This window comes from Micromys minutus, assembly GCF_963924665.1.
Source record: "Micromys minutus genome assembly, chromosome: 5".
NCBI classification, from domain to species: Eukaryota; Metazoa; Chordata; class Mammalia; order Rodentia; family Muridae; genus Micromys; species Micromys minutus.
In genome coordinates, this window is record NC_137974.1 from 3,442,602 (window position 1) to 3,463,753 (window position 21,152).

A 21,152-nucleotide genomic window follows, 5' to 3' on the forward strand; every position below is an offset into this window, starting at 1 on the left:
TGTGACCTAGAACATGATCAGTTTTAGAGAATAGATACTGAGAAGCATGTACCCCCTCTGTCGGATGGACTATTCTGCAAATATGTGTTGGATCTGGCTGACCTTTGTGTAATTTAGCTTTCAAGTCATTGGGTTTGGTTTTGGCAATTTTTAGTTCATGAAATGAATCTAAAGGTTTGAGTTATTACAACATCTTCAGTAGGCTGCCATTAAACAGCAGCAGTAGCAAACTAGCAAACAACCAACCACACCGCCAAACATAACACAGACACCAGCAGACCGCAGAGAGCCCAAACCCAGGATCCACTGCTATGACTTGAGGAAGAGGGGGAAGAAAGATCTTAGAGACAAAACACCAGGAGTCTGTAGGAAACAGTCTCTCCTAGAAAAGGCTGCAGCAATAAGAGAACAGCGGCAGTGCCAACGGACAGGCTGACATGGACCATGGAAAAACCTCATGGCTACCCTGGACAGAGAACTACAGGAGGCTGAAGAATGCTGGGAGAAGGAAAAGTAGCTTCTTTCAGGGGCGAGCCCCCTTATTGGTTGTCAGTCTTGATACCATATACCCACCACCAACACTAGCAGACCCAGCAGGGTGTATTTATATTGGTTTGTGCACAGACACACACACATGCATCAATAACCAAAGAAAGGGAGGCCATTAGCTTAAGAGTGGGTGTCAGGGGAGGGGTTTGAGGGGCATTTAAATGGAGGGAAGGGCGAGAAGGAAGTGATGTAATTCTATTACAATGAAAGACTTATTAAAAATGAAAAACACTTTTCTATTGTTGCTGTGTCAGGACCTGTCTGACCTTTCACACCTTCTATTAGAGCATTTGGTGCACATTTACAGTTGTTCTATATTTTTGTAAATTTATTCACGCACAGTGGCCTTATCTCTGCTAACTAGCTTTGGCTTGGTGTCCTCCATCAGACGTGAGTGTAGCCACAGCAGCTTATTGGTGTCTCGTTTGCACAGAAGTTGACTTTCAGCTTCTGACTCTTACGTTTGATTCTATACCCAGGGAATTTCTTAGAGACAGGAGATCGCCAGACCCAGATTTTCATCTTCGTTTGTCGGTTTGTGCCCTTTCCCTGGTGACTCGAAACATTTGCACCGAAGGCTGCTGTTGAGATAAGTTTGTTATTTCCTAGGGTTCTTTTGTTTTTAGTGTGTTTTCTGGTTGTTTCAATTATTGGTAACTGTTCTCGCCTTTCACTTTTCCTATTAGAGGTCTACTGAATTGGAAATTTCGACTTTCCTGTTCCCTTGTGAAGGAAACCATCTTCCTTTTTTCTTTTTGTATAATATTCCTGTACATATCTTCTTCACTGTTGGTGTGGTTGTCATGAACTGATTTTATTTGTGCTTGTCTTCTAGGATTTTTATTCTTCAGCAATTTTAAGTGGTAACTTTTCTGGGTATAATCGTCTTTGTTGAGGGATTAACACATATCACTCCATGCTTTCCTGGCTCTTAGGGTTGCTGATGAGAGATCTTGTTATTGTGATGAATTTCTCTTGTAGGTGAGTTGGTGTTTTCCCTTTTAGTTTTGGGTATTCATTCTTTTTTTTCCCTGACTTTGTTTGCTGGAGTTTTAAAAAATGTTTTTCTATGATCGGTCATAGAGAGTTTCTTTGCTACCCATGTTGATTTGGATGCCCGTTTCTTTCTCTGTGTTTGGGAAATTTTCTTCTCATTTCGTTCAATGAATTGCTGTCTTTCGACTTTATCTTAGCTCCTTCTTCTTTGTGCCGTGGGTGGTTTCTATGTGTTCAAAGTAGATCCTAGTTAGATCAAGGAAGTAGGGATATAGAAAGGTTCAACTCGAGCTAGCAGTGTGTACAGAAAGGCTGAACAGCGGCATGGCTTAGAAATGGGGAAGGCGGGCAGGAGGGGAACCTTTAAAGAGGCTATTGAAGTACTTTAGATGTGAGTGATGGATGGTCTATAAAGGAATACACTCATGGTTAAGGACGTGGCGCTTATCAGTGTCCATTAACTGTTTCTTACAGTTCCGTTTTATGGCATAACACCGTTCACTCAATGGCTTTTTGAAATATAAATGTTTACTATCTACACATGCTGTAAGCACAAAAGATTTGACAGACTTATACCTGGGGGTAATGGACATCATAAAAATCATCAGTTTGTACTGTCTATCCTGCCCAGACCTGTGGACAGCCAGCACTAACACATACAACTTGGCTTTTGAGTGAAATGTGTCTAGTCTCATCAGTACAATGTGCTTTAAAAATCTGATGATTGTGGACTTGAAAATAACAGTGATAATAGTCACAAACTGGCAGATAAGTCCAGGAGCTTCACTGACAGCACATGCAGAATGTTAGGACCCGCCCCACCACGGAACAGGTGTGGAGTAGGTGACTGCAGCTGGGACACAGGTGTGGAGTAGGTGTCTGCAGCTGGGACACAGGTGTGGAGTAGGTGTCTGCAGCTGGGACACAGGTGTGGAGTAGGTGTCTGCAGCTGGGACACACAGGTGTAGAGTAGTTGTTTGCAGCAGGGACATGGTTTTAGGAGCTTGTTTCTTTCTTTTGTGCATTTTGTCTTTCTGAACTTAAAATTGCTTTGACTCTCAGAAGTGCAAGGGGAGTTGGCCCATCTAAGGAAAGTGTTTCTGTGTGACATCGTTAAAGTCTGACTGCCACAGTAGTTTGGTTGAAGTCTGACTCTCCCATTTGGTGACTGGAGTGATCAGTCCCTACCTTCTTGTGGGAACCCTCTGACATGGTTGCTGATCAGCCTCCTTGGCACAGCTAGAATTTTCATCCAGGTTTAGTGTGTTCCTAATGTAGGTCATTCTCCACAGACAGTGTGTATGTCCTGGGCTGGTTTCTGCTGGGAAGGCACCATGCATACCGGGCTATGAGAAAATGGCTTTTAAATTAGCTTTTCAAGGCAAAACATTTACCTGACAGCTGTTGCCAAATATGTGGCTATAGTTATATGCCATCCTATCTGAGTCAACTTCATAAATAACGGTGCCACTTGTCAAAGAAGTGAGAAAGGAGAGTTATTCTACCACAAAGGAAGATTAATCACCTAGGGGTTGTTCATGTTACGATGTTCAAGTACAGTAGATCAAACTTTTTATAGCGGGGGAACATTTCTGTGGGGTTTTGTTTGTTTGTTTTGTTTTTTTAGAGGACAAGTAAACATGTTTAATGTCAGAATGCTTTAAAGCCCAAATGGGCTGTATTCTCATTAGAGAGCAGCCTGTCTGGAATTCATAAATTGAAATATTCCACCATAAAATTTATTGTAAGTAAGAATCCCGGAAAAGGCATGTGTGCTATTCCATAAACATCAGGCTTTAGATTTTGTGAGAAGTTACAAAATCAAAGCCAGATGTGTGGTATCATGAATTACAAATCTCTTAAATGCTGTTTCTTCCCTTGTGGACTGTAGGGAGGAGAGGAGCAGGTTACACTGCCCTCTTCCACGGGAGCAGGCTTTTTCACGCTTCAGTTCCATGTCTTTAAATTCTCCTCATTCTCCTTCTTTTTATAAAATTAATTAATTAATTATTAGGGCACAGCTAGACAGAGGTAAAGTGATCTTTGAGAGTTACATTAGTCATTTCAAGTAATTAAAAAATTTTAACAAAATGCTTTAGGCAAGCCGTTTATTAGATACAATTTTGTTCATTTTAAAACATTAAATATTTAAAAGTATGCTAGAATGCTAGATAAAAGAGAGAATGATAGAACTCATTGGGCTGAAGATCACATTATTTTTCAAACAAAATGAGATTTTACAAAAGGAACATTGGGCTGGGGAGATGGCTCATTGGGCCGTGCAAGCCTGAGGAAATCTCTGAGAGTGTCTCCAGCACACATAGAGCTGGGTAAGATGTTCACATCTCTAAGGCTGCAGGGCAGCTGGGCTCAGGACAATCCTCAGCATCTCATAGGCCAGCTGGCCTTTGGGTTTGCAGTGGGCATCAACCAAACGGCCCTGTTTTAAGCAAGATAAAAGGATTCACTGCCCACTGGTCTCCACAGCAGCACCCTGGCACACCCACACTTACCCAGATATATACAATACACAGACAGACACGCATGCACACACGTACGCACACACGAATTAAAATAGGAGTGCGAGGGACTTCTCTCATTGGTACAGCACTTGGCAGAAGCAAGGCGTTGCATTTTCTGGGAAAATAAACGCAGCAGAATCTGGTCCAGAGGAAAGCGCTCAGTGCCAACCGAGGCGACGTGTGTCGGGCCATAGCGATTCTTAGGAAGCCGAGCATGCTTAGATTCCGCGTGGTAATATTTGCCTGCTCGCTTTCCCTCCACACACTGCACTGAGGCGGCAGGAGATCACACTTGTGCTTTCTTCCCTTAATCCACCATTGTGCATTTTGAAAAATCTCTTGAAAAGCCCAGTCCACAACAGGCATGCAGTGCTTTGTTCGGATGATGAATGAAAAAAATGATGCATTGGATAGAAAGATGCCTTTGCTTGGCTCTGTCTGCTTCTGGGGGACGATGCTCATTCTTATTTTAGATGGTCTGGACGAGGTCACTGGGAATAAAACAGGTAGACTTTAGTCACAGGAATTCCAGATACCCTAACTCCAAAAATTACAATGACCAACCCTTTCATTTTACAGGGGTTGAAACGTTGCAAATCTTTCTATGTGAACATGAACTCTAAGGCTTGTCCCGTGTAAACAAGAGGCACATTTTAGCAAATTACTGATCTGGTTACAGATCTAGGCCATGTCAGCATTCCACCCTGATGTTGACAAACCTGAGACAAGTTAACTTGTTGAGGGGGAAAAGGTTTCTTCTGGACCACAGTTGTGGAAACTTTTAAGTCTTGACTTTTGTACCTGTTGTTTGGCACCTCTGATGGGGCAGAACATCTGGCAGACGGGTAAGATAATATAATACCACATCTGGAGCCAGGGAAATAAACAGACAACTATGAGCAGCAAGTCCCTAGGGATCCAACTCCCTCCCATTGGGCTCCACCTCTCGGTCATGGCAGCCTCTGGGAAACACCCAGCATCCACATTGCAGCGTGTGCCTGTCTCCGAGAGTGGAGACAACAAAGCACTCTCCTCTTAGCTGATGCCTGACAGATAGCTCACTTCCAGAGTTCTAATCTTGCACATTTTTCTGCAGACACTAACTTATTCCACAAATATCCACAGCTTTCTTAGTATTGTTTCAGCTGCCAAGCTTTTTTTTCTTTTTCAGTTACATTCCAACAGAAGATAGACATTATATCCACACTGAGAATGACAATTTGTTTATTCTAAAACCATAAATAGCCCTCCCGGTATGAACCTGAACTCTCAGCAGACCATGGGCGTTGGTGCTGCACCCAATCTCACAAAACCCAGAGGAAGCCCATCATCCAGGTGCTCTAGCATGCCCGGGACCACAGGATCAGAGGATCAGAGGATCACAGGTATGTTAACAGGCACAGGATCAGAGAGGAAGCTAGACTCCCAGGAGATCAGACACACCCAAGGGCACTGGAGCTCTGACACACTCAAGGACATCAGGAACTTGGTCATGCTGAGACTCCAGTATCTCAGAGGCAGCTTGACTCTCAGGAGCTCTGACAAACTCAGGATCCCAGGATCTCATAATCACAGGATCACAGTGACACCTGGACTCTGAGGAGTTCTGACACCATCAGAATCACAAGAAGGACAGGCTCCAGTCAGACACAGCTAGGGCAGATAGCACTAGAGACAGCCAGATGGCAAGAGGCAAGCCTAAGAACTTAAGCAACAGAAGCCAAGGCTACTTGATAGTACCAGAACCCAGTTCTCCCACTATAGCCCGTCCCCGATATCCCATCATACCTGAAAAAGCAAGATTCAAATTTAAAATCATATCTCATGATGATGATAGAAGACTTCAGGAAGGACATGAATAACTCCTTTAAAAAATACAGTACACACTACCAAATGAGAGAAGGAATTGGAGAAAACCATACAGGATATAAAAATGGAAATAGAAACAATAAAGAAATCACAAAGGGAGAGACACAAATCACAAAGCCTTAGAGATAGAAAATCTAGGGAAAAGGTCAGGAATCATAGATTCAAGCATCACCAAAAGAATACAAGAGATGGAAGAGAGAATCTCAGGGGCAGAAGATACCATAGAAATCATTGACACAATAGTCAAAAGAAAATGCAAAATGTCAAAAGCTCCTAACACAAAACATCGAGGAAATCCAGGACACAATGAGAAGACCAAACCTAAGGATAATAGTCATAGAAGAGAGTGAAGATTCCCAGCTTAAAGGACCAGCAAATATCTTCAATAAAATTATAGAAGAAAACTCCCCCAACCTAAAGAAAGAGATGACCATGAACATACAAGAAACCTACAGAACTCCAAATAGACTGGACTAGAAAAGAAATTCCTCCTGTCACACAATAGTCAAAACACCAAATGCACATAACAAAGAAAGAATATTAAAAGCAGTAAGGGGAAAAGATCCACTAACCTAGGAAAGGAAGACCTATCAGAATTACACCAGACTTTTCAATAGAGACCATGAAAGCTAGAAGTTCCTAGACAGATGTCATTCAGACTCTAAGAGATCTATAGTAGCCCAGGCTACTATACTCAGTAAACATCTCAATTACCATAGATGGAACAACTAAAATATTCAATGAGAAAAATAAATTCACACAATATCTTTCCAAAAATCCAGCCCTTCAAAGGATAATAGATGGAAATGTCTAACACAAGGTGGGAAACTACAGTTAGGGAATGCAAGAAAGTAATCTTCATGAAACAAACCCAAAAGAAGATATACACACAGACATAATTCCACCTCTAACAACAAAAATAACAAGAAACAACAATAAATATTTCTTTATATCTCTGAATGTCAATGGGCTCAATTCCTTCAATAAATAGACACAAAGTAACAGACTGGATATGTAAACAGGAACCAGCATTTTGCTGTACACAGGAAATTCACCTCAGTGACAAAGAAACTCTATCTCAGAGTAAGAGTATGGAAAACAATTTTCCAAGCAAATGGCCCCAAGAAACAAGCTGGACACTTTATACTCATCAAAGGAGAAACCTACCAAGAGGAACTCTTAATTCTGAACATCTATGCTCCAAATGCAAGGAAACCCACATTCATAAAACAAACTTTACTAAAGCTCAAAGCATACATTGCATCACACACAGTAATAGTGGGAGACTTCTAGACCCCACTCTCTTCAATGGACAGATCATGGAAGCAGAAACTGAACAGAAACACGGTGAAACTAACAGAACTTATGAACCAAATGGATTTGACAAATATCTATATGACATTTCATCCTAAAAGAGTATACCGTTTTCACAGCACCTCATAATACTTACTTCAAAATTGACCTTATAATCAGTTACAAAACAGGCCTCAACAGATACAAGAACATTGAAATGATCCCATGCATCCTGTCAGATCACCATGGACTAAAGCTAGTCTTCAATAAAAACAAAACCAACAGGAAAGCCACATACACATGGAAGCTGAACAATGCTCTACTCAATGATAACTTGGTCAAAAAAGAAATAAAGAAATAAATTAAAGGCAGGTGGAGGCGGTTTGGGATATTGGAAATCTATAAGGGTAGCTGAGAAAGGGGATAACATTTGAAATTTAAGTAAAAGAAATGTCCAAGAAAAAAAAATAAAGAGTAAAACCATAAATAAAATATATTTACCCCCATTAATCTTTTTTAGTTTAGATCTTTCTTAAAGATCAAGTAAAATAAAATTTATGTAATAAAATAACTGCAAAATTCACATGCCTCTCTGTGGGTAGTTTTCTTTAAGAAATTGCTGTGATTGAAATCTGGAAAATATCTAAAATTTGTAAGAAGTGGAATTTTGTTCTTGCAACTGGAACAGTCAACCTTGAGAAGGTGGTGCAGAGTTGGGAGAGCCAGCTCAGTGATGAAGAGGACCCAGGTTCATTCCTGCGGCCACACGGGACATTTCACAACCGCCCGTATCTCCAGCTCCAGGCGTGTGATGCTCCCTCCTGTCTCCCATAGGCAACTGTACTCAACGTTTTAATATTTTTAAAAAGATTTTAAAATCTGTTGTCAAATACCAACTGGTATATTAATTCATGCTAATCAATAAGACAGGAAGAGCACATGTAAATGCTGACATTCCCCGAGCAACTTCACACTCAATGTTTGTATTAGGAAGCACAACTTTAGCCGCAAAAATGTGTGGCTGAAACTCAAGAAAGCAGGCAGTTCATAAATTTCCTAACCCCAGTGACCATCCGTCACGTTACTTACCAGTGTAACATTCCTGGTAGTTACAAACACTTAAAAACAAGACCAACCAGTGAAACAGAAACAACACACAAACAGACAAATGATACCATAAAAGGGGAGAGTCATTTTCTGTCCACCAGTGATTTTATTTTCAGAGAGACCCCAAAGGTCCTGACTGTGGTTGCTGTTCATGTGTTTAAATCTCAATCCTGAAAGGTAGCTAGGTGCTGTTCCAGCCACTGCCTTGGTTCATCACCCCCCCCCCCACTTCCTTTTTGTTTTGTTGAAAGTTCACTCTTTGATTTGATTCTGTCCACTCTGCCAACCTCGAAATTCACCCAAAATAAGGACTCCAAAAGCACTTTTGTTTGTTTTTTTAATCTTCCTTTTTCAATAGGTTCTGTTGACAAGGGTGGACATTTCTTAACCCCAGTTCCCTGAGTGTTATCCTTGCTGATGCTAAAGCAAGGAGCCCCCTAGGGATGCTTTCCTTATAGACCCCTTTCACTTTCTGTTCAGTGAGCACTAGAATCCAGAGAGAAAAGAGACAGAGGCAGACAGACAGACAGACAGACAGACAGACACACACACAGAGAGAGAGAGAGAGAGACAGACAGACAGAGAGACACAGACAGAGAGGGAGAGGGAGGGAGAAAGGGAGAGAGGGGAGAGAGGGAGAGAGGGGGAGAGAGAGGGGAAGGAGGGAGGGAGTGATTAAGGCCATAGAGCCAGGAGCCAGGCCTTACTTCATCCTAGGAGCAGGGGTCTGACTGAACCCCTCACAGCACATAACAAGAAGGGCTCACAATTAAAACTGGAGTGTTTTTAGTGAGGGATGAATTTACCTTCACTAACTGCTCCAGCTTGACTGACCGAGGTCCTCTTTGTTTCCTCTCCAGTCTCAGCCTCCTGCTCTTGTGAGTTTCTCTGTTGGGTGAGCTTCTCATCTAAGCCACCAGTCTAGGTATGGCTTCGTTAGAGGACTCCTATGTCCTAGGTCAGTGCCCTCTCCTGTCTTCTTGCTGGCGCCCACTGAAGGAATCTTAGTGACACATGTGCTCGAGGCTGTGCCCCTTCTCTTCCTCTAAGCCTCTTGGCCATGCTGAAGTGGAGGGATGGAGACCTGCTGCTCTGGGCTCACAGCACAGCCTCTGGTAGCATTCCTAGCATACCTGTGTGAAGCCCTGCATTTGTAACAGCATCAGGACCACCTTCCTGGTGTGATGAGGGGCTACAGCGAGCAGTCTGCGGGGTTCTCCAACCTGTGCAGAACTTTCTCTGAGACAGGCTTTTCAACCATTCCATGGCTAGACTTCAGGCAGCAGCATTCCTTTGTAAGTTCTGGATTAGCTGTTCTTCTGAGAGCAGCTGATTCCATTTCCTCCCGAGAGGCAAGAAAAGCACTGTCTTATTTAAAGGAATAGAAAGCCTCTTAGGTTAACTTCTTGGCCATTTACACTTCTAAGGAAAGCTCCCTCTGTCCTGACTCCTCAGGGAAACTTAGAGACCACAGTGTTTCTGTTGCACAATCACTCCTTGCTTATTTAAAGCCTCTTATTCCTCCTTCCAAAGCTCCTTCCTGTGTCTCTACTGCTTCTTCAGGGCCCTTTCCATGGCCTTTTCATGGGTGTGCACCCGTATGCATGCATGGCCACATGCACACGTGCACCTACACCACACACACATATATTGAACACAAACACACATACACACAAATAAAATGCCTTTCATTCTAGATGACTGTAACTACTCCCAACAAACCAAAGCTGTAGTCAGGTGGAAATTAAGAAAAACACTTTGAAGTCCCTGAAACAGATGATGGGTAGATTTTGTTGAAAGGGGTTTTAGATGTATCAACTAACGAAATCCATCAGCCCAACAGGAGAAAATAAGAGTATTAATGCATAATTCAAAGGAAAAGCTAGTATCTGACAAACATTGCCTTATTAAGGATGTAAAAAAGGATTGACATTTAAAAGGCAGCATTTGCGGTTGTCGTCTGATGGCGGTTTAAACTTGCTGTAATCTCATGACTAAGCTTCCTGCTGTTCTTGTGGAAGACTTTGGTTCCGTTCTCAGCGCCCAGATGGCTCACAACCCCATATAACTTCCCTTCCAATCGATGCAGCGCCTTCTTCTGGCCTCCAAAGGCACTGCACTCGTGTTACAGCTACACATACATTCAGGGAAAACACATGAAAAATAAATCTTAAACCGTCGATGCCTCCTAAAAACAATCGGCCACACTTCTGGAAGAAATGCATGTTAGGAGAGTTTTGAAGGCACTTTGGTTGCATTTGTCCCAACACTGTGGCTATAACTGCACTCAGTTGCTTCCCAGGTGTTCTGTAATAGTCAGGACTTAGAAGAAATCTCAGTGTAGCAGCGGTGATACAGATGGTAGCATATCTGTTCAGCATGGTGTGGTGTAGCATTGTATGAAGGAGACCTTCCCTGCTGTGATAAAATTTTAATAAAGAATTTTTTAAAAGACTGGTTTTTTTGATTCCAGGTTTTGGATGTTTTATAGTCTGTGGTTGTTTGAACCCGTCCATTTGGGGCCCATGATAAGGTAGTTCATTGTGGCGGAGCACGGAGTATGTGATGTCACCGCATTTGGGAGGCAGAGAGAAGAGAAAAGTCAGGGGTGAAGATGTAGCTTTCCAGGGTAAGAAACCTACTTCTTTCACCTCTGCCCACTTCTTACTTTAGCCTACCCCTGGTAATGCCATCATCTGAATCCAGGGTTCCAGGGATCCATGGGTTAAAATCACAGCCCTTAGCATGCAGACACTTGCCTGAAGTCTGCCTGCGATTCAAGCCTTCCAGTCAAGAGTCTGTCAGAGACATTTCATATTTAAACTCAACAGTCAGCCACTAAGCAAAACGAGCAGCTCTGTGCCAACCAGAAAGAACAATGGTGCAGAAATAGTCTGTGTAATATAAGCACATTTAAACGGAGTAACAAATGCTTCCAAAGAGCTTGAACAGGGGCCGGCAGACAGGCACCCTCCCTCGTAGACCTTTATCTCTGTTTGTACGTACAGACTGAACCTGTGTGTTTGCCTGTGTAGAGCTGCACATAATACTGCTTATGTTGATTATTTGGAAAGTGGAGCTGGTGGGAATGAAGTTGGAATTACTTGGCAGGTTTTAATTTGTTTTTAATTAATTGAAATTTCTGGTTCTGTCATGTAGTACTTCTGAGAAAAGCCCTGGGGTGTGCTTGACACCCTTACTACGGAGATTGTATGTTAGTGTTTCTAAAAAGCTGGTTAACAGCTATCCTGTACTTACTCATATGATGCTGTGGTTTCTATGGTATCAAACCTGCATCCAATCTGCATTTTGCCAGGCTCGTCCTCCCATTGCTTGGCTGGGTAGGTAGGTGTGTCCCCCTGTCCCTCCTAAGAGGGTGTGGTGCCATCCCATAGTAAGTTCTCTGCCATTGATAATAGTTAGTTACTTGGGGTTGGGGTAATTCACACACCCTCCACAAAACAGCACAAGCCAAGCCTTTAGGTAAGCACTCATTTCCACAAGATCGGTCCACTGAGCATGGCTTACCCGGGAACTACGTATGTCATCCCTGCCCTGCGTACGCTGTGTGCAGGGGTCAGCAGGCAGGGGGCATCTCATTGAGTGCCCTTGACTCTGCCCTTGTTCTGGGCCAGCTGCGGGTGCTGGCCAGCACACTAGATGTGAGTTCACCAGACTTAGCTGAGAGGGAAGTGTAATGTGCTGGCAAAGCCCCTAAAAAAATATCTGATTTTTACCCCATGTGTGCCACTGTTCTGGTTATAGAAGCCAAGTAGTTTACAAATGTAAAGGCATAAGTCAGAAAGGTGAAAGAGAGAAGAGCTTTCTCGTGTTTTGGAGAGAATATAAGTGGTTTGGGGGAGGCTTTTATCAAAAGAAATGTTATTTCTAAAGATCCTGTTGGCTGGCTGCTGAAGAGAAGTCTGCTAATTTAAATCAAAGATGGGAGCTTCCTTATAAAAATATATCTCTCATTAATCACTGTATCTTTTGTTTGACTTCCTATCTAAATTATCTACCATCATTAATTTAACGTTCATATAAACGTGGGTGCGGAGAGAAAAATAGTGAATGGTCCTGTTCATGACAGATGAAAAGTTAGAAGTGTTTCCTTGCCACAGAGGCAACAGTAAGTTGAGGAAGGTCTGCAGAAGCAGCTAGGGCAGGCGGGTGGCAGTGAGCTCTCCCTGACACCAGTACAAACCTTGATCCATTCCAGAACTATCCTGGCTCATTCCAAGCACAGGGCTGAGATGCTGGCCCAGCCTTACCATGCCTGAAGGACGTGAGCAGCCTGCTAATTGTTTTCCAATTAACTGCCGCTCAAACAAGGACACCCGGGGGAATAGTTGAAACTGAAGAATTCTACTTGCCGGTCAAACATCATCAACAGTACATTTCGGTGCTCTTTGTGCTGAAAGTCTCACAGGTGTCAGAAAGGTGCTTATGAAGGGTGATGTCAGAGCAAACTTCACACTAAGCTGATGACCTGGTAAAGATATTTTGTAGGCTCTTTGAGTGGTCTTTCTGGCGGTTCATCTCCAAGCTGTTTCCTAGCATCCAGAACGGCCCACAGGCACAACCCTCCAAGCAGCATGGCACATACGTAGTTCTCACAGGGGTGGGGGCTCCTCCCAACACCTCCAGCTGAACTTCTCATGATATACTGCAGGGGTACTGACCTCAACTGTCCCGAACTTTCTAATGCGGGAGATAGAGAAAAGGTCAGTGGATGCCTGTGCTGCCGAGTTTAGGTTCAGAAGCCATGGCTTCTTCTCACCATTCCTGATTTTCCACCTCTAGTCTCAGAACAAGACTAATGCCTTAAGCCTTTGTCCTCCAGGCTGCCAAAGCCAGCAGGTGCTTGGCTGTGATGTTGCTTGGGATGCAGCCATTCCCCGAGATGGATGAAGCAAGCTGGGTGCTGCACCTGAGAAGGAGCAACGGTCCCTTCTTCACGGCCGCGTCTCCTCCCACACAGGAGAGCTTGTCTGTAGTCAGTCATTCCTGCTCCTGCCAGGGAGTTCTTTCCCCAAAATAACTGTCCTGCAGGAATCCCTTCCCTGAAGGTGGGATGTGCGACTCGCTCTTCCGAAGGCCATTTCCTATGATAAGCAGACATCCTCTGAGCCGAAGACTCATTGAGGGACCCACCCCTGCCCCAAGTCTTCTCCTGGACACAAGTGAAATCTCATTTGACTACACTGCCTGATCCAGGATGTGGAGCCGGAATACGCGTTCATGTGACTCTCCACGTTGCTTCCATCCTAAGAACAAGGGCCGAGGCTCGGGGCTCAGGAGGTGCAGCCACTGTCTGGGCTGTTGGGGGAAGATCCACACTCATCTGTGGTGTCTGCTCTCTCTTATCTGGGCTATGTGCTTCCACACCTCCCTCCGACGGGTCCTTCCCAGACAGCCTAGGTTAGGACAGACGTCTTTTGTAAATCTGCCGTGTCCCCTGTTGACACACAAGCGTCGGTGGCCCATCTTCTGATGGTCACGGCTTTTAATCACAAGCCACATCGTTAGCTAGTTAATTTTTCATGCATGTTTGCCTCTCTTAAGATTATCAGGATTTTCTGAGGTTAGACACTTCTGGACACTTTTAAAAACATATAATTATCATCAAGCCTGTCTAATATTTAAGTGCTTGAAAATATTTGTTCAACTAAAAAAAGCCTTAATTAATCACAAATGAACACTGTGAGTTGTTAGGAAGCTAGCTGCTCGGCTTTTTTTATGTTTTTATTTTTGGTTTTTTTTTTGTTTGTTTGTTTGTTTTTTGCATTTAAAATGGCCTTTTATTGTGCAACAAAAACAACTTACCCAGGTCTCTCCAGCCCAGCTCATCTTTTTCTTTTTCATTTTTAAAAATTATTTTATTGGATATTCTCTGTATTTATATTTCAAGTGTTACCCCCTTTCCCCTCCAATCCCCCCTCCCCCTCCACTTGTCTCCACTGAAGGTGCTCCCTCTCCCAACCACCACCTCAGTGCCTTGGCATTCCCCTACACTGGGAAAATGAGCCTTCCCTGGACCAAAGGCCTCTCCTCCCATCGATGCCAGACACTGCTGTCCTCTGCTGCATGTGCACCTGGGGCCATGGTGACAGCACCTGAAGATCAGAGCTCTTACTTCCCAAGGTGGGGAAGCCACAGTGAATTGGTCTCCCAAAAAAAAACTACTCTAATTAAGCACAAGGACAAAGCAAAAGGCAGTCAAAATATTGTGTGTCTGCCCCGTGTGTCTCAGTAAAAAGAAAGAAAGAAAAAAGACAAATAGAAAACTGGACCAGCAAGCCCAGAAACTTGTTTCAATTGTTAGCATGTTTTCCTGGGGCCATCAGAAACTGCGAGAGTGATTAAAGGGTTAGAAAATATATTGTCGGTCACCTCTCCTGATGCAGGGAGAACTGGATTTGGGACACTTGGTGCCATACAGTGAGTGGCCATCGCTGCCACGGTGCTGTTCATCTTAGGAAGTGGTACCCAGAGGGCAGGAGAGTGAGTGGAGGGAGGTAGAAAGACTGAGAACTTTTAGTTGGGTGAGGAAGCCGATTGTGATGCCAAGCCTCCTCTACTTTGCTCTCTCTGCTCAGTGCTAGCTCCAGAAGGCAGTATGTCACCCAGAGCTGCAGTGGAGCAGATTCATACATATTTACCAGTTGCAAATTAGGAAGTGCAGCCTGGAGAAAGGCTGTGCTTTGTCTTTCTGCCTTTCTTCCCTCACTGAGGAAGCATCACACTTTATACTCGCGGGACACAGAGGCCGCTTCAGGAGCTTGTCATATTCCATGTATACCAATAAGGTCTTTGTAATCTGAATGGAGTTTTATTTTCCAATTTAGAAACCTGTAGGGGAGACAGACTGGGGTTTTCCTCCATCGGTGTCAAGGCTTTGATGCAATGATTTATTAAGGTACTAGTCGAGATATTGATCGGGCTAATAGCTTCTGCCTGGCCTCACAATGTTTCCCTTCCTCGTCTGATTGACCATAAATGCTTTGGCCTTTTCCTCAGTGATTACCTCACTCACCGAGGCAGTGGGCAAAAGTCAAGTATTTATAGACTAATTAGTGAAGTCAACACATCTAAAGAGGATGCTTTGCATAATACAGTGAAGTGCCAGCAAGTACTGTGGAGTTAGCAGAGTTTGGTACACTTAGGACACGGGACACACACTCCAGGTGGCACCTGTCTCCTGGGTGTCTCTGTGGGCACAGCCAAAGCCACACTTTCTTAAGGCACTGCTTCCTGTAGCCTTTCGCTTTAGACTGTTTCCTTGTTGTTTTAAAAAATTTATGACTTAAGAAAGCTTTAGAACGTTTGCAGGTTCTGAGTCTATTTCGGGTGTATTCTGTTTTTATATTTTATTGTGTGTGTGTGTGTGTGTGTGTGTGTACATGTATGTTATGTATGTACACTGTGTTTAAGCATAGAGGAGTTTGTGAGAAACAGAAGTGTGTGTCAGATCTTCTAGAACTGGAATTAGAGACACTTGCAAACTGCCATGTGGGTGCTGGGAATACCTACCCCCTTCCACACACACACACACACACAAATCCTGTATGTTAATTACTCTTAACCTCAGGCTAATTTCCTCAGCCCCAAGACTTATATTTTTAGACATTATTATCCCATGCTAAGGATAGTATCATTAATACCATTCAACTCTTGGTAGACTGACTGATAAAACACAGGAAGAGCAATTGTCTTATAGGTCAAGCTCCTCTGTACTCTTGAAAAGTAGTAATTCTCACCGAATGTGTAATTACCCTGGTTCTGAAAACAGGAAAAGAGCCACTGCTGTATAAAAAGCACTTGGGGTGGGGACAGGAGGCAGGGGACCTGGCTCAAGGTGCAGAGAAGGCAGCGTAGCACAGATGCAGCACTTGCTGTTCAAGCCTCAAGACCCAACTTCAGTCTTTGGGACTCAGGGAAAGGTGGGAGCAGAGAATTAATTTCTGAAAATTATCCTTGGACTTTTACATGTGTCGCACGACAGATGCTCACCAGCAGATTGAACACATAATACACATTAATATACACACAATAATAAATATTTTTAAGGTTAAAAAATAAACACTGAGGAACCCTGGTTTTCGTCCTTCCTTTGTAACCAATATCACATATTTTTGCATGGGCCACATGTGTCTTTTGGGTAGCAATTTCTTTGTTTTAAAACTAGAGATACAAAATAAAAAGTATAGAAATCAAAGCTGATATCAAATGCCAAATTGCTGTGTAAAGTATATGGAGCTATAAAGAAGTAACATTTTAAAAATAGTCTGGAGAACTGGCTCAGTGGTTACCAGGTAAATGTCCTTCCAGAGGACCTGGGTTCCATTCCAAGCACCCACGTGGCAATTCACAACCGTCTGTAACTCCAGTTCCAGGGAATCAAATACCCTCACACAGACAAACATGCAGGCAGAGCACCAGGAGGGGTAAGATAAAAATAAACCGTTAAAGAAAAATTTGCTCCTTCGAAATAAAATAAAATAAGATAGATAGGCATTTGCAGTGGAGTGGAAATCGGCTTAAGCATTGATTTCGAGGTAGAGGTAGGCGGCTTGCAACCCAGGCTGCTGTTCAGTTTGTAGCAGCGCAGTCCGTTCAGACGTGAGTTCCCTCTGATGGGGCGGATGCCTGTGAACTCTGTGTACATTTTGGAAAAGGTGAACAAATCTTACTAGAGTCACAAGTGTGCAGGGGCGTCTCAGAATATAGATACGTGCACTTGCTTCTGAGCTCCTCCCCCACAAGTGACATCTGTACACTTGAATACGTACTGTGCGCTTTCTTGCAGTGAGCCGGGTTTAGAATGAGGAACCGGGCAAACAATAAAAACACATGCCTACCTTCAGTGAAGATCGCCACGCCTTCTCCTTACCGTGCTTTCTGATTGGTCAATGGCCTGCACATCTTCAAATCCCTCTCCTTCTCATTCTTTGCAGGAACCATTTCCAAAACCAGAAGCCAAAGCAGGACTGAGTCCCAAAAGGGAGACCAAGACAGGAGTGACCAGTCACTGTGAGCTGGTTCCGAAGAAGCTGGTGAGTATTCCAAGGCCCGGAGACCAGAGCTTCAGCCAAGCATCCGGCCCAGGCTGCCGTAGGTACAGGACTTCCCTGCTCCCACGTTCCTGGGCGTCCCTTAGAATAACCGCAGCCCTGCATTCGCAGCACTTATGTTGTGATTGCGTAGACTACTCAGTTTGGCACGGCTGCTGCAGCAGGAGCCGTCCAGTCGGCTGGTGTTCAGTTTGTGATTCGTTTGTGCCTCCCACGCCGCTGGGCGTGCCTTACACTCATGCTTAAGTTCAGGTGGAGCCATTAGGTTGCTTCTGACTGCTCACAGTGCCCCATTAATTTCAGTGCCAGCCAGTCCCCCTCTGTGCTCCTCTTCTGCCGTCTATAGAAAACCACAGGTTCCAGAATCAACTTCCCTTCCTGGGTATTCCAAGATGTGTGGTTTTGTTTTGTGATGATGGTGGTGACAGTGATGATGGTGAATGACTAAATCAGGACAAAACCACATCCCTAAACTAGTTTATGGTAAAGTTGCTGTTGCTGACAGAGCTCCACCCTTAACTAAGGGTATGTCCCTACTAAAAACCTTCAAAATCATCTGGTTGAGGTAGGGTTTGTGCATTCATTTTCTTGGCAGAAGACTGAATCCCTAGTGTTGCCTTGATATGTGTGAGGTCAGGTGGGTCTTCTGCATGTGTTGGTGCTTCTGCACATGGTTGGAAGGTTACAACCTTCCACTTATGATGTAGGCAGAAAGTATCACATCACCTTTATCATGTATATACTATTTATTCCCAGAAGTGGCCAAGATCCTACTTGGGCTGATCCTGTAGGCAGCAACAATCTCAGTAAATGGGTGGGGGGAGAGGTGTTACAGAGATGAAAGAAAGGCAGAGGAGGGTGAAGGGCAGCCAGAGCTTAACCTTAACCCACAGTCTCTTCTGGCCCTGGGAGTCTGTGTAAAGGAGAAAGGAAAGGGCCTGGAAGAAGGGCAAAGGAAAGGGGAGAAGGCTCTTTGGACTCAGTAAAAGCCTGCAGGCTAATGAATATGTTATGAAGGGTTGTTTATCTCCTAGACTAGAGGTGAGCCCTTTTCCATGGCAGCCAGGATTTTCAAAACTGCGTCGGCTGCGGCCTCCCTTGTATCCCCCACTTCAGAACATCAGAGAAGCCTCCCTCAGCAAGACTGGGGCTGTCAATAAATACTTCAACACTTTCTTTTTAAGCATTTGCCCCTCAAAGAGGGTTGTTGAGAGATCAGAAGTCTACAGGAAGGACAGATTTGAAAGGCCCTGGCCCATCGGAAAGAGGGTGGACATAATTTCAGGATCTGGGGTAGAGATAAAGGCAGGGACAGGTCACCGCGGCAGGCCAGAAAGACTGAAGTACAAGAAGGTTCTAGTTTCTGAAGCTCAGCTTGTGTGTGTGTGTGTGTGTGTGTGTGTGTGTGTGCGCGCGCGCGTGTGCTTGTGTGAATGCCTTCATTCTTTAGCTCAGGGGCATCCGTGCTGGCCACACTTCCCTGAGCTGCCTGAGGTAACCATGGAAGGACCCAACTTAGGGAATCCCCAGAGTCTAGTGCAGCAACTGTGGCACCCGGACGTTGGTGTCACTGAAGTTGCTGTAAAGGTGCTGTGTGCTCTTCAGCCCTATGGTCCTTGCCCATATCCTCAAATTCCGTCATAGGGAATTGCAGCTTCTAAATCTGACGACATTACAATGGACCTTTTTAGATAAAAGTAGTTTGAGTATCCAAAAATGCTTCAGAGCTTTGAAATATCTGTAGCATTATGAAACAAACATGCCGTGTGTAAGAAGAGAAGCCCCCAAACCTAGTTTACTAGTTCCTGTTGAAGTCTCATTGTTGACCAGTAGCAGTTCTCGTCTGTTAGGTGAGAGTACTTGGAGCAGGATTTGATAAAGCGTTTCTTGGAGAGATAAAAATCTCTAATTTTACCTTAATTAGAACCTCACAAGTAAAGAAGTCTTCGTGCTGGCTCAGGAGGAAGAGGTGCTTGTCACTCAGCCAAACAGCCTGAGTCTGAGTCTAGGTCAGCACATGGTAGAAGGAGAGAATCAATCCTTTACTATTTAATCTCCTGTTCACCACAGTGCACACACGCACAACGGTATCATATGTGCACACACACAATAATAATCAAGTTATATGAAGGTCCCCTTGTCTATGACAATTCAGAGATTCAGAGATGTTACTGGAATGTAATAGAATTATACCAGGAGCCTACTATCTAACCATATAGATTACTTATGATCTAATCTCACACGCGCACACACACACACACACACATACACTCACACATACACACACACACACACACACACACACATACAGTAGCCGTGGTTTGTGATATGGAAGTCTTGCCTTGAACAGCACAGCTGATTATTTAAGTTACTGTTGTGATGTCGCAGAAGGTTTATTGAACCGAGATAATTAACTCTCTTAAGGCAACAAAAAGCACAAATTTTCTGCTCTATACCAGTATCCTAAATAGGGCTGTTAGAGTGTGAAGGAAAAAGTTATTATGGTATTCAACGTGTGTGCAGTTGTGGGGAAGTCACTTGGCACCCTGGAGGCCCAATTTCCTTGTGTACTTGTGAGGCTGAGTGCTGTACCAAGTTACCTTGGGTTGCACGTACAATCCCATACAGTCTTGGGAATTGGGTGGACTTTGTCTGTGCTATGGTATAAGGTCAGAAAGCTGTGTGAGCAGGAACTTGAATTGGCTCATAAGAAACAGTACACTTGGCTCTCTGTCTCCTTGTACTGTCTGGTGGGAGACATGTCTAGTCCAAACCTTCCCAGAGCCAGAGTCCCAACTTAGTTGCATTTGGATGATTCTTACATGTGGGCAACAATTCAACCTTGTACGCTAACCCTCACGCCTCAGTGGTAGTCCTGTCTGAAACTGGAAGATGTGTCTGTGGGCTTCAAAGCAGCCTAGCGGGTCTGGTTATTAGAGTCACTGCAGAATGACATCATTTATATAAACCCTAGAGGCTCAGACACACACACACACACGGAAAAGCCTTCTCTAGAGTCTACTTAGACAGCTAGTATATTTAAAGTCATTGTACATTTCAACCATGTTGAAACATCATCCAGAAAGTCACTCATCACTGTCCCCGGCTTATTTTGCATGAATTGTTGTTTCTCGTGGTGGAAGCAAAACTTCGGTTTTGGTCAAGTGTGGAGATGCACTGGAGACACAGACGAAGATACAGATAATGATCATACTTATTTTACTGGCTTTGGGGTTAAACACAAGGACCAGTCCTACTGGATTGGCTCTACCAAACGTTAGGATTGGGGCTTAATGGCTAGCTAAAAATACCTTGTCTCCAGCCCACTATTGCAGGGTTGCTCCCTCTCCCTGTAGATAACTGGGAGGCCCTGGAAACCTTGGGACAAAGACCATCTTTGTTGAATTATCTGAGATTTGCCTGTCTGGTTGTTGTTCTGATTTAAATCTGCTGTTTTGATGTGATATGACTAATATAAGTTCTACATCACTGTTTTCTCTTAACTTGATAAGAGAAGTGTGGTGTGGTGGCACAGATTTGTAATCCCAGCACTTGAGAGACAGATGCAGGAGGATCAGGTGTTCAAGATGATCCCTGACTACATAGAAGAGTTCAAGGCAAGCAACAGGAGACACTTTCTCAGAATAAAACCAAATAAGCCCAGCCCAGAATGGTTCTCATAATCCAAGTCCCTCAGCGCACCTACACCAACCCATTAGCCCTTGGATTTCTCAGTTAAGTC

The 21,152-nt window shown here is 43.9% G+C and overlaps 1 protein-coding gene across 1 annotated transcript in view; it reads left to right on the plus strand.

The window, feature by feature from the left end:
- Positions 1 to 21,152, plus strand: part of ENOX1 (ecto-NOX disulfide-thiol exchanger 1) — a gene marked incomplete at its 3' end in the record, with an annotated part of 494,647 nt that overhangs the window by 143,045 nt on the left and 330,450 nt on the right. Inside the window, 1 exon segment of the mRNA XM_080917124.1 lies at positions 17,294 to 17,392.